This window comes from Aquarana catesbeiana, linkage group LG03 (genome assembly GCF_042186555.1).
Source record: "Aquarana catesbeiana isolate 2022-GZ linkage group LG03, ASM4218655v1, whole genome shotgun sequence".
Classification (NCBI taxonomy): Eukaryota; Metazoa; Chordata; class Amphibia; order Anura; family Ranidae; genus Aquarana; species Aquarana catesbeiana.
The window spans coordinates 671700089-671713348 of NC_133326.1; the positions used below are offsets into that span (position 1 = coordinate 671700089).

Below are 13260 nucleotides of genomic sequence, written 5' to 3' on the forward strand. Positions count from 1 at the left end.
AGAAAGAAAGAAAGAGAGAGAGAAAGAGAAAGAAAGAGGGATGGAGGGATAGCAGGCCCAGATCCTACACCACAATAGAAATGTGTATTCTAGAAAGTTTAACAATCAGCAGATGAAGATACTCCAAATACCTGGTGTTAGCGCTCCAATCATCCCGGCACCATGATTGTTATAGTGTCAGGATGATTGAAGTGCATTATTTCTATTATTACATTGTAACATAGAATGAAATTATTCAACTCACCATAATGCAGAATCAGTGGAAGCCCTCAGCGTGTCCTGCCACGTCGCCTGCCACCAAATGCCATCAGGAGTCCCCAGCAGAGTCCTTCCTTACATCAGGCATTCCCAGCGGAGCCCCTCCTTACATCCGGCATTTCCAGCGGAGTCCCCCCTCACATCAGGCTTTGCCAGCTGACTCCTCCCTTACATCAGGCATTGCCAGCTGACTCCTCCCTTACATCAGGCATTGCCAGCGGATTCCCCCTTACATCAGGCATTGCCAGCGGAGTCCCCTCTTACATCAGGCATTGCCAGCGGAGTCCCCCCTTACATCAGGCATTGCCAGCGGATTCCCCCCTTACATCAGGCATTGCCAGCGGATTCCCCCCTTACATCAGGCATTGCCAGCGGAGTCCCCCCCTTGCATCAGGCATTGCCAGCGGAGTCCCCCCTTACATCAGGCATTGCCAGCGGAGTCCCCCCTTACATCAGGCATTGCCAGCGGAGTCCCCCCTTACATCAGGCATTGCCAGCGGAGTCCCCCCTTACATCAGGCATTGCCAGTGGAGTCCTCCTTTACATCAGGCATTGCCAGCGGAGTCCTCCCTTACATCAGACATTGCCAGCGCTGTCCCCCCTTACATGAGACATTGCCAGTGGAGTCCCTCCTTACATCAGGCATTGCCAGCGGAGTCCCCCCTTACATCAGACATTGCCAGCAGAGTCCTCCCTTACATCAGACATTGCCAGCGGATTCCTCCCTTACATCAGACATTGCCAGCGGATTCCTCCCTTACATCAGACATTGCCGGCGGAGTCCCCCCTTACATCAGGCATTGCCAGTGGAGTCCTCCTTTACATCAGGCATTGCCAGCGGAGTCCTCCCTTACATCAGACTTTGCCAGCGCTGTCCCCCCTTACATGAGACATTGCCAGTGGAGTCCCTCCTTACATCAGGCATTGCCAGCGGAGTCCCCACTTACATCAGGCATTGCCAGCGGAGTCCCCCCTTACATCAGACATTGCCAGCGGAGTCCTCCCTTACATCAGACATTGCCAGCGGATTCCTCCCTTACATCAGACATTGCCAGCGGAGTCCCCACTTACATCAGGCATTGCCAGCGGAGTCCCCCCTTACATCAGACATTGCCAGCGGAGTCCTCCCTTACATCAGACATTGCCAGCGGAGTCCTCCCTTACATCAGACATTGCCAGCGGATTCCTCCCTTACATCAGACATTGCCAGCGGAGTACCCCTTACATCAGACATTGCCAGCAGAGTCCTCTCTTACACCAGGCATCCTGAAATGGAGCCACCCCTTTCTAAACACTAATGGGACAAAATTACTAAACAGAATGGGACAAAATAGCCGGGTGGCTGCCAATAGCAGTTGAGCTGCGGCGCCGCCCACCCCCGCCCCTTCCCACATCAGGTTACAGACAGACGGCAGCGGGGCAGGAGGTGGGCGGTGCCACAGCTCAAATTCTATTGGCGGCCATTACTAAACAGTAATTGTTTGTTGTGGTCTTTGGGAAAATTCCGGCCGGTGGATACATTGTCTCCGTTGGCCACGGACCTCTAGCGGCGGCGGAAAAAAAAAACAATAAAATTAAAAAAAAATTTAAAAAAAAAAAAAAAAAAAATCGAGAAAATAAGAATTTCCCGGGAATGGCGAAATCCGGGAAAAGGGTCTAAATCCCAGGAATGTCCCAGGAAATTCGGGACAATTGGTAAGTGTGCATTAAGGGAACCCCCATGCATGATATTTCAAAGAAGTTTGCCTTCATTGGTGCACTTCAACCTCTTCAGCCCGCGGAAGATTTTACCCCCTTTGCTGACCAGAGCACTTTTTGCGATTCGGCACTCCATCATTTTAAAGTGGTTGTAAACCCTCCTTGATAAGTTTTCCCAGATGTAATCATCAATAAGCACTGTACACATTGCTCTTTATGGATTGATCCTAACCTGCTCAGTTTGCTTGTAATCTGTCAGGTTCATTTTCATGACATCACTGCGGCATGCGCAGATTCCCCCCCTCATTAACGGCACGCTCGTTGTGCCGTCAGTCCATTCATAAATGTGCATCTTCTCTCTGCGGCACTGTTCAGAGATCTCACCAGATTACAGTGTCATTCAGTCCCTGAAACACCCCATGTGACTTGCAACGTCACAAGGGTGTAAACATCAGCACATTACAAAGCATCCCAGAGCAAGAAGATCAGCTGAATTATATAATCAATTGCATTTTACAGGGTTAAAAAAGCCCTACACAGTTAAAAAGTGCTGAAATATTTACCCACTTGTCTGTGCCTCAATAAGCAGGAGATGGTTGCTATAGCAATCTCGAGTGAAAACGAGGCTTGGCTGCAACATAACTGAGCATGTGCGAGATAACAGCAGCGCAGAAGGAACAGGAAGGGCGGAAGTAATCTACACTGCGGCCTCGGAAGACAGTAGCTGAGATGGCGCTGGCTGCTACAAGGAAGCAAGATTTTACAACCACCTGGGAAAACAGTAAGAAACATCTGAAGGGGCAAAGAGTAATGCAGAATGTTATGGGAAGGTGTAGTAGACAGGATTTATTAACCACTTGCCGACCGCCGATGTACGTCCCTTTTTTGAGGACGGATATCTAGAGTTGCCACCTCATCCCTTTAAATCCGAACACATATGAATTACATGGATTCTGAGGCTGATTTAATGCAGATAAGGCACCAAGTGAGTCTAATTACCACTTTAATTAGCCACAGAACCTGTGTAATTAATATGTGTTCGGTTTTAAAGGGATGAGGTGGCAACCCTATGGATATCATTATGGCAACACATAGCTAGCTGCCATAACCCCGGTATCCCCGTTTTCGGCCGGCTACAAGATAAAAGTGGTCTCTCCGGCGGATTCGCCGCAAAATCACTTTTATCGGTGGCGGGAGAGGGCCCCCTCCCGCCGCGATCCGGTGCCCTCTGCCACTCACAGGAGCTGTCGACAGCGGCAGAGGCGATCGCGTCCGTTCCCTAGCTGTGCCTGGAGACGAGTGAGGGGAAGATGGCGCCCACTCATCTCCATGACACTGCTGGGCGGAAGCAACGTCAAAACGTCACTTTTGCCCATACCTCTTAAAGCCACATTTTTTTTCAATGTCAGTTTTTCAAATGACACTTTTTTTTTTAATTGCATTTAAGTCCAAATATGAGATCTGAGGACTTTTTGACCCCAGATCTCATATTTATTTATTTACATTCCTTGTAATGGGAATAAAAGTGACCCAAATATTTTTTTTTTTTAAAACCCCCGTCCTGACGAGCTTTCACGCAGAAGTGAACGCATACGTGAGTAGCGCTTGCATATGAAAACGGTGGTCAAACCACACATGTGAGGTATCGCTGCGATCGTTAGAATGAGAGCAATAATTCTAGCCCTAGACCTCCTCTGTAACGCAAAACATGCAACCTGTAGAATTTTTTTAAACATCGCCTATGGAGATTTTTGAGGTTAAAAGTTTGACGCCATTCCACGAGCGGGCGCAATTTTGAAGCGTGACATGTTGGGTATCAATTTACTTGGCTTAACATTATCTATCACAATATAAAAAAAAATGGGCTAACTTTACTGTTGTCTTATTAATTTTTTTTTTTTTTTTTTTTTAATTCAAAAAAGTGATTTTTTTTTTTTTTCTAGAAAAATCGCGTTGTAAGACCGCTGCGCAAATACGGTGTGAAAAAAAAGTATTGCAATGACCGCCATTTTATTCTCTAGGGTGTTAGAAAAAAAAAACAATATATAATGTTTGGGGGTTCTAAATCATTTTCTAGCAAAAAAAACTGTTTTAAACATGTAAACACCTAAATTCCAAAACAAGGCCAGTCCTTAAGTGGTTAAAAAGGAGCATTTGAGGTGCTGAGTATACTTCCTCTTTAACTGACAATTGCGCGGTCGTGTGACGTTGTACCCAAACAAAATTGACTTTTTTTTTTTTCCCCCCACAAATAGAGCTTTATTTTGGTGGTATTTGATCATCTCTTCGGTTTTTATTTTTTTGCGCTATAAAAAGTGCGTCAATTTTGAAAAAAACACACCAAATATTTTTTTTTTTTTTTTTTTTAAAAAGCTAATTTATTCTCAGTTTAGGCCGATATGTATTCTTCTACATTTTTTTTTTTTTTTTTTTTTTTTTTTTTTTTTTTTTTTTTTTTTTACAAAAATATCGCAATAAGCATATATGGATTGGTTTGCGCAAAACTTTTAGCGTCTGCAAAATAAAGGATAGTTATAGCATTTTTATAATTATTATTTTTTTTACTAGTAATGGCGGGGATCTGCGACTTTTTTTTTTTTTGTGTGTGTGCGACTGCGACATTATGGCAGACACATCGGACAATTTTGACGCATTTTTCCATTGCCATTAATACAGCGATCAGTGCTATAAAAATGCATTAATTACTGTAAAAATATCACTGGCAGTGAAGGAGTTAACACCAGGGGGCGGTTAATTGTGTTGCCTAGTGTGTATTCTAACTGAAGGGGGGAGGGGACTGTGTAGGGGAGATGACACATCGCTGTTCATACTTTGTATGAACGGACGATCTGTCACTTCTCCCCCTCAGAGAACCGCAAGCTCTGTGTTTACACACAGAGATCCCGGTTCTCGCCGTGTTACGAGCGATCGCCATCTAAGCCACCGGGCACTCGCATCGGCTCCTGGGGCGAGCAGCGGGCACCCCTAGTGGCCGCCTTAACCGACGTAACAACGGAGATTCGCCTGCCTGTGCCATTCTGCAGCAGTACAACTGCGGCGGCTGGTCAGCAAGCAGGTAAGCATCATTAATAAACACCGCTCATGAAAATACAATTATTATTTAATGTCTGAATTCAGACATGGCCCCCAGGGCAGTACCCAGACCCCCAATACCACTTTTCTGGACAATTACTTGCATATAAGCCTTCAAAGCCTTTGATTTTTCCTGTTTGGCTCCCATAGACTTCAATGGGTTTTGCTGTTTGGGTTAGAACATTCCCCCTGTTTGTTAGCTCTGCTGCCAACCAAATGCGGGGGGGGGGGGGGGGGGGGGGGTTGCCACATCTGGGGGAAGGCGGGAAGGCTGTGTATAACTGTGTGCTTGTTTGAAGATATTTCTGACCAAAAAGTGCAAAGCTCACTTGACATCATGGTGATTAAATTTGCAGCCCACATGCAACACATGTGAGTACAGCCTGGGGCAGACAGAAGTAGATAGCACATACTATGGGGGGGGGGGGGTGCAGATGATGCCATGTCTCCAGAAAGTTTTAGAGCAGAGCGGACCCATGGGGATGTTTAAATGAGCACAGCTAAAGGGATGTCAGAGAAGCCATTATTTGAAGAGGCTACGCAAACAGCTCAAGGCAAAATTCTAATGAACACCAAGGCAGAATTGCTACAGGGAATAATTGGGGAAGGTGTAATAGAGGGAGCAGGTGATAAGGCTGGCTACCAGAGGCGGCTGGTGCTCAAAACTTTTGGGGGGGCGCAAACAAACTGAAAAATTCTGAAAAAAAAAAACATCAAATACAGTCTCACTGTGCCCATCAAACGCAGCCCACTGTGTCCAACAGTGGCGGCTGGTGCTCAAAATTTTTTAGGGGGTGCAAATAAAAATTCTGAAACAAAAAAAACCCCATTGAACGCAGCCTCACTGTGCCCCATTGAACGCAGCCTCACTGTGCCCCATTGAACGCAGCCTCACTGTGCCCCATTGAACGCAGCCTCACTGTGCCCCATTGAACGCAGCCTCACTGTGCCCCATTGAACGCAGCCTCACTGTGCCCCATTGAACGCAGCCTCACTGTGCCCCATTGAACGCAGCCTCACTGTGCCCCATTGAACGCAGCCTCACTGTGCCCCATCGAACGCAGCCAGTGTGCCCCCCCGCCTTTACTTGCCCTGTCTCGGTGGCGATTGGACAGCTCTTCAATGTCTTCACACATCCTCTCTTCCTGTCCTCTGCTATGATTGGACACCTGATAGGTGTCCAATCACAGCGCCTGTCATTTCAGCCAATCAAGTGACGGGTAACAGATCCGAGCACCCGACTGGCGGAGAGGCGGTTTAGTGTTAGGAAAGCGAATATTCATTCGCTTTTCTAACACAGCTGAATCGCCTTTTTTGACGCCTATTAGAGCCTTTGGCTCTAATCAGGTGCTTCAAAAACACCACCTGCCACTGTAATTCAGGCACCTGAAAAGGGGCTGGGCACCTGAATAGAGGGTGGCAGCGGTGGCCATAGATAGAGGTGGCTGGAGAGAGGGGGCTGCGCCGGTGCGCCCTTATGGACGCACCTCCACTGCTGGCTACCCCATATTTAAAGCAAGTTCCTAAACTCCAAGGAGCCTTCCCCCTCAGCTGCTGCAAGCAAAATGAAACTGCATGTTTGATAAGCAACATGCATTTGACCAGCCCCTGCAGAGCAAAAATGATGCAGGAACCTTTTTGCTGCATGAAACACCCAGCAGCACATTACCCACTTCAGCCCCGGAAGGTTTTACCCCCTTCCTGACCAGAGCACTTTTTACAATTTGGCACTGCGTCGCTTTAACTGCTAATTGCGCGGTCATGCAATGCTGTACCCAAACGAAATTTGCGTCCTTTTCTTCTCAGAAATAGAGCTTTCTTTTGATGGTATTTGATCACCTCTGCCGTTTTTATTTTTTGCGCTATAAACGGAAAAAGACCGAAAATTTTTAAAAAAATGATATTTTCTACTTTTTGCTATAAAAAAAATCCAATAAACTCAATTTTAGTCATACATTTAGGCCAAAATGTATTCGGCCACATGTCTTTGGTAAAAAAAATGTCAATAAGCGTATATTTATTGGTTTGCGCAAAAGTTATAGCGTCTACAAGCTAGGGTACATTTTCTGGAATTTACACAGCTTTTAGTTTATGACTGCCTATGTCATTTCTTGAGGTGCTAAAATGGCAGGGCAGTACAACCCCCCCAAATGACCCCATTTTGGAAAGTAGACACCCCAAGGAAATTGCTGAGAGGCATGTTGAGCCCATTGAATATTAATTTTTTTTTGTCCCAAGTGATTGAATAATGACAAAAAAAAAAAAAAAATTTACAAAAAGTTGTCACTAAATGATATATTGCTCACACAGGCCATGGGCATATGTGGAATTGCACCCCAAAATACATTTAGCTACTTCTCCTGAGTATGGGGATACCACATGTGTGGGACTTTTTGGGAGCCTAGCCGCGTACGGGGCCCCGAAAACCAAGCACCGCTTTCAGGATTTCTAAGGGCATAAATTTTTTATTTCACTCCTCGCTGCCTATCACAGTTTCGGAGGCCATAAAATGCCCAGGTGACACAAACCCCCCCAAATGACCCCATTTTGGAAAGTAGACACCCCAAGCTATTTGCTGAGAGGCATGGTGAGTATTTTGCAGCTCTCATTTGTTTTTGAAAATGAAGAAAGACCAGAAAAAAATTTTTTTTTTTTCAATTTTCAAAACTTTGTGACAAAAAGTGAGGTCTGCAAAATACTCACTATACCTCTCAGCAAATAGCTTGGGGTGTCTACTTTCCAAAATGGGGTCATTTGGGGGGGGGTTTGTGCCACCTGGGCATTCCATGGCCTCCGAAACTGTGATAGGCAGTGAAGAGTGAAATCAAAAATTCACGCCCTTAGAAAGCCTGAAGGCGGTGCTTGGATTTCGGGGTCCCGTGCGCGGCTAGGCTCCCAAAAAGTCTCACACATGTGGTATCCCCGTACTCAGGAGAAGCAGCAGAATGTATTTTGGGGTGTAATTTCACATATTCCCATGGCATGTTTGAGCAATATATCATTTAGTGACAACTTTGTGCAAAAAAAAAAAAAAAAAAAAATTTGTCTCTTTCCTGCAACTTGTGTCACAATATAAAATATTCCATGGACTCGACATGCCTCTCAGCAAATAGCTTGGGGTGTCTACTTTCCAAAATAGGGTCATTTGGGGGGGTTTGAACTGTCCTGGCATTTTATGCACAACATTTAGAAGCTTATGTCACACATCACCCACTCTTCTAACCACTTGAAGACAAAGCCCTTTCTGACACTTTTTGTTTACATGAAAAAAATATTTTTTTTTGCAAGAAAATTACTTTGAACCCCCAAACATTATATATTTTTTTTAAAGCAGATACCCTACAGATTAAAATGGTGGGTGTTTCATTTTTTTTTTTTTTTTCACACAGTATTTGCGCAGCGATTTTTCAAACGCATTTTTTGTGGAAAAAACACACTTTTTTAAATTTTAATGCACTAAAACACACTATATTGCCCAAATGTTTGATGAAATAAAAAAGATGATCTTAGGCCGAGTACAAGGATACCAAACATGACATGCTTTAAAATTGCGCACAAACGTGCAGTGGCAACAAAATTAATACATTTTTAAAAGCCTTTAAAAGCCTTTACAGGTTACCACTTTAGATTTACAGAGGAGGTCTACTGCTAAAATTGCTGCCCTCGATCTGACGTTCGCGGTGATACCTCACATGCATGGTGCAATTGCTGTTTACATTTGACGCCAGACCGGCGCTTGCGTTCGCCTTAGCACGAGAGCAGGGGGGACAGGGTTTTTTTTTTTTTTTTTTTTCTTTATTATTTTTTTGCTTTTTTATCTTATTTTTAAACTGTTCCTTTCAATATTATATATTTTTTTTTTTTTATCATTTTTATTGTTCTCAGGGAATGTAAATATCCCCTATGATAGCAATAGGTAGTGACAGGTACTCTTTTTTTGAAAAAAATGGGGTCTATTAGACCCTAGATCTCTCCTCTGCCCTCAAAGCATCTGACCACACCAAGATTGGTGTGAAAAAAATGCTTCCCCAATTTCCTAATGGTGCTGTTTACATCCAGCGAAATCTAAGTCATAAAATGCTCGTAGCTTCCGGTTTCTTAGGCCATAGAGATGTTTGGAGCCACTCTGGTCTCTGATCAGCTCTATGGTCAGCTGGCTGAATCACCGGCTGCATTCTCAGGTTCCCTGTTGAGACAGGAGAGCCAGAGAAAAACATGGAAGACGGTGGGGGGGGGGGCATTCCCTCCCACTGCTTGTAAAAGCAGTCTAGAGGCTAATTAGCCGCTAGGATTGCTTTTACATGAAAGCCGACCGCTGGCTGAAAAGAATGATACCAAGATGATACCTAAACCTGCAGGCATCATTCTGGTATAACCACTCAAAGTCGTGAATGGTGTACCTGAAGACAAAAAAATGGTTAACAATAAAGCACAGTGAACAGTAAAGTATAAAAAATTGCATACCTGAAAAGCAAACATGATAAAACATAATAACAATAAAACATTGCAGAATAGAATACAGTAAAAAAGAGCAGAACCATAGAGAGAGAGAACAATAAAACGACAACTATTTATTTTTTTTTATTTTTGTTTGTGTTTTTTTTTTTTTTTTTTACACTTTTTTTTTTGTAACTGTAACTTTTATAACTGTAACCGGTTCCAGGTTCGGGTCTCTCAAAATGCGATGGCATCTTGGGAGACCCTGTGAAAGTGTGCCTAGTCTGTGCAATACTGTACCCTACGCTAATACTCAACTAGTGTATGGTAGCGTTCAAAACATTCACCAATGCAAAGACCAGGATTGTCAGGACAGGAGGGACAATAATAGCGGGTGTCACGCCTATATCCGCGCTTGCTGCAGACACGACATCTTTTTTTGGGGGGTTCGTTGGGTAGGGGTACTCGGGAGGACATAAAGAAAATGCCTCTCATGCAGCCGACTGCATTTGGTTGGGGATGTGAATGGGGGAAGTACGGGTGCTGCAGAAGCGGTGGTTTCCCAATTAGGATTGGCGAATGCAGCAGGAAGGGCACTATGGGCACGACGGGCCTGTGTTTGTCTTTTTGGTGGCAGCGGGACACTACTTGTGCTTGCCACCTCACCAGCTTGAACTGCACTTATGGGACTCGCCACGTCACCAAGTGTTACTACAGTGCTGGTTTGACTACGACCGGGGTGTACTAGGCCACTGGCGCTTGCCAGTTCACCAAAACGCTACCAAAAAAACTGTTAGCGGTCGCAGGGATCAGGCCTGACTCTGCGAACGCTGCAGTTATGCGTTTAGTGTTTTGTAAGTGACAGTGATCGATCGATACTGCACTTGGGTGGGCCGAGCCGGGCGGAGGGGCAAAATGCAGGTGCTAGCTGGTATCTGGGCTGATCCCGCTAACACTGCGTTTTTGGGAACCCTAAACTGCTGGGAACGCTAGTATAGATCTGATCGGATCAGATATTGATCCGTTTAGATACTATACCACTAAGGGAGACGTATGCTGCGTGCGTGGGTGTTAGCGGTACTGGCGCTAATCTGACGTTGCCTGGGGCGACGCATATCACCGCCGGGCGATCGGGGGGCTAAACCTTTATTCGGTAATAAACGGCGGGTGCCCTGACACTATAAAAAATAAACAAACCAACCAGCGTCACCCGTAACGGTTATACAGTGATCAGTGGTGAAAGGGTTAACTAGGGGGCAATCAAGGGGTTAAAACATTTATTCGGTAGTATATGGGGGTCCCTGTCGCTATAAAACACTGACGGCGAACCTAAATATTTACCTCACTAACTAGCGTCACCAGCGACACTAATACAGCGATCAGAAAAATGATTGCTTGGCGACACTGGTGACGGGGGGTGATCAAGGGGTTAAAACTTGGTTAGGGGGGTACCCTAGACCTAAAGGGGGGTAATACTCACTGCCCTACCACTTCTAACTGTCACAAACTGACACCAATCAGTAATCAGGAAAAAAAAAAAAAAAAACGCTTGGTGTCAGTTTGTGACGGGGGGGGGGGGGTGATTGGGGGGGGATCGGGGGTGTTTAGTGTGCCTGTCTTCTCTCCTCGGCGTCGGAACGGAAACTGCCAAGCCGAGGAGAGATGACATCACATCCTCTGCCTGTGTGTACTATACACAGGCAGGGGATGTTTCTCATTGGCTGGGAGCGATCGCGAGGGGGGGGCCACGATCGGATGGCCTCCCCCTCATCTCTGATCGCTCCTAGACAAATGCCGACCGCCGCTGGCACCGGGGGGGGGGGGTCCGATCGGACCCCCCGCGGGAAGGCATCACGTATCAGGTACGTGATTTTGCCTGCCCGTGACGTATATAGACGTGAGGCGGTCGGCAAGTGGTTACAATGCATGTGCTGCTGGTCCCCCTAAAACCACCCTGTTGCAAAGAATCTTCAAAGGTGGGCCGAAAAGCTGTAAAGAATTGTCCCTGAGCTGCCCTCAAGGAAAGAACAAACTTGTCTGTCTAACTCACATTCATACGCAAGTATACTAGGGGACATTTAGACATGAGTCTTAATTCTTAGCCAGCATGTCTGGAGATTTGCAGAGGCAAAGAGATTTCCTGTACAACCCAAAGCCACACGGCTAATATATATTTCCCAACTTTTTGAGATGGGAATGAGGGACACCTATCAGCAAAAGTATGCAGGCATAGGACACATCCCTTGCCACGTCGCCTTAAATTATAATTGTACAAAAAAGCAAGGTTGGTTAACCACTTGCCGACCGGGCCATAGCCGAAAGGTTGGCTTATTCTGGGTGCACGTCCTTCCAGAATGTTGCTACCGCGCGTGACGTGACGCCGGTTTGTTTACAAGTGATTGCTCCGTCCTCTGGACCCGGCGGATTACAGTAAATAGCCCCTGATCGCAGCCGTTTTACCACGTGATCGTTCTGTCAAATGACGGACCGATCACTTGTAAACAAACCAGCGTCACGTCATGACGCCGGTTCCTCCCTCCCCTCTCTGTACCGATCGGTACAGTGCGAGGGGGGAGAGATTGCAGCAGCGCTGTGGGCTGGATGTTTAGTGCCCACAGCGCTGCTCAGTGTCAACACTGTGCAATACTCTGCCAAGACTGTGCAATACTCTGCCAAGACTGTGCAATAAATTTTACCAGAAACAAAGAATTTTTTTTTTTTTTTTTTATCAAATTTTCAGTCTTTTTTGATTTATAGCGCAAAAAATAAAAAACCCAGAGGTGATTAAATACCACCAAAAGAAAGCTCTATTTGTGTGAAAAAAGGACAAAAATTTCATATAGGTACAGTGTTGCATGACTGAGTAATTGTCATTCAAAATGTGAGAGCACCAAAAGCTGAAAATTGGTCTGGTTAGGAAGGGGGTTTAAGTGCCCAGTTGTCAAGTGGTTAAACCCACAAGTGCTGCTTTTCTTTTTTTTTTTTTTTTTTTTTTTTTTTTTACCACTACTATTCCTTCATATTGGCTTTTGGAATTTACAAATGCAACAATTTGGAAAGCAGATGAAAGGTTTAGCGCATCCAATGACGCGGCGCACCGGGGTCGGGGCCGAGTGATACAGTGAGCGGCTATAGCCACCGGCCTTATCACGGGATAGGTGAGTCCTTGCGGGGAGGAGCTGAAACAGCCGCCTAGGGACCCCAGAAGACGAGGTTCGGGGCCACTCTGTGCAAAACGAGCTGCACAGTGGAGGTAAGTATAACATGTTTGTTATTTAAAAAAAAAAAAAAAAAAACCTTTACAACCCCTTTAACCACTGTCCTGGCCTGAGAACTATGTAAATTCACAGGCAAAGGGATGCAAACACAAAAAGAATGGTGGGAGGTGAAAATCTAACACCTGCAGCCATTAATTTAATGAAAGCATGCTGCTCAATGTCAAAGGCTTGTTTAGAAACTACACTGGGTCTGCTCACACTGGCATATTATTTGGGAGTCTGCAATGAGGCACATTTCACACAAACAAGGTAAGTTTGAAAATAAATCAACCTAACTTATATTGTCTAGGCCAAAACAGGCATGTTTGGGAGGGTTCGATATTTCACAGCAAGGAGATAGTTACAGTTTGCATTATTGCCTAAGGCCTCATGTGCACTGCTGCTGGTAAACGGACATTTAGGAGCAGTTGGGTGTTTTTTTCAGCTGCCCCTGAACTCTCCTCCATGTTATCTTATCGGTACATGTACACAGGGTCGTTTCTAGACAGTTGAGTTT

General features: G+C 45.4%; 1 long non-coding RNA gene across 3 annotated transcripts in view; it reads left to right on the top strand.

The window, feature by feature from the left end:
• LOC141133467 (uncharacterized) overlaps positions 1-13260 on the top strand; it is a 52591-nt gene that overhangs the window by 28183 nt on the left and 11148 nt on the right. The window contains exon 3 of one of the 3 annotated variants that reach the window (XR_012243083.1): positions 2546-2737. The exons of the other annotated variants lie outside the window; for them this stretch is intronic. This is a non-coding gene — a long non-coding RNA (uncharacterized lncRNA). The remainder of the gene's footprint in view (positions 1-2545; positions 2738-13260) is intronic. 3 annotated transcript variants of the gene reach the window in all.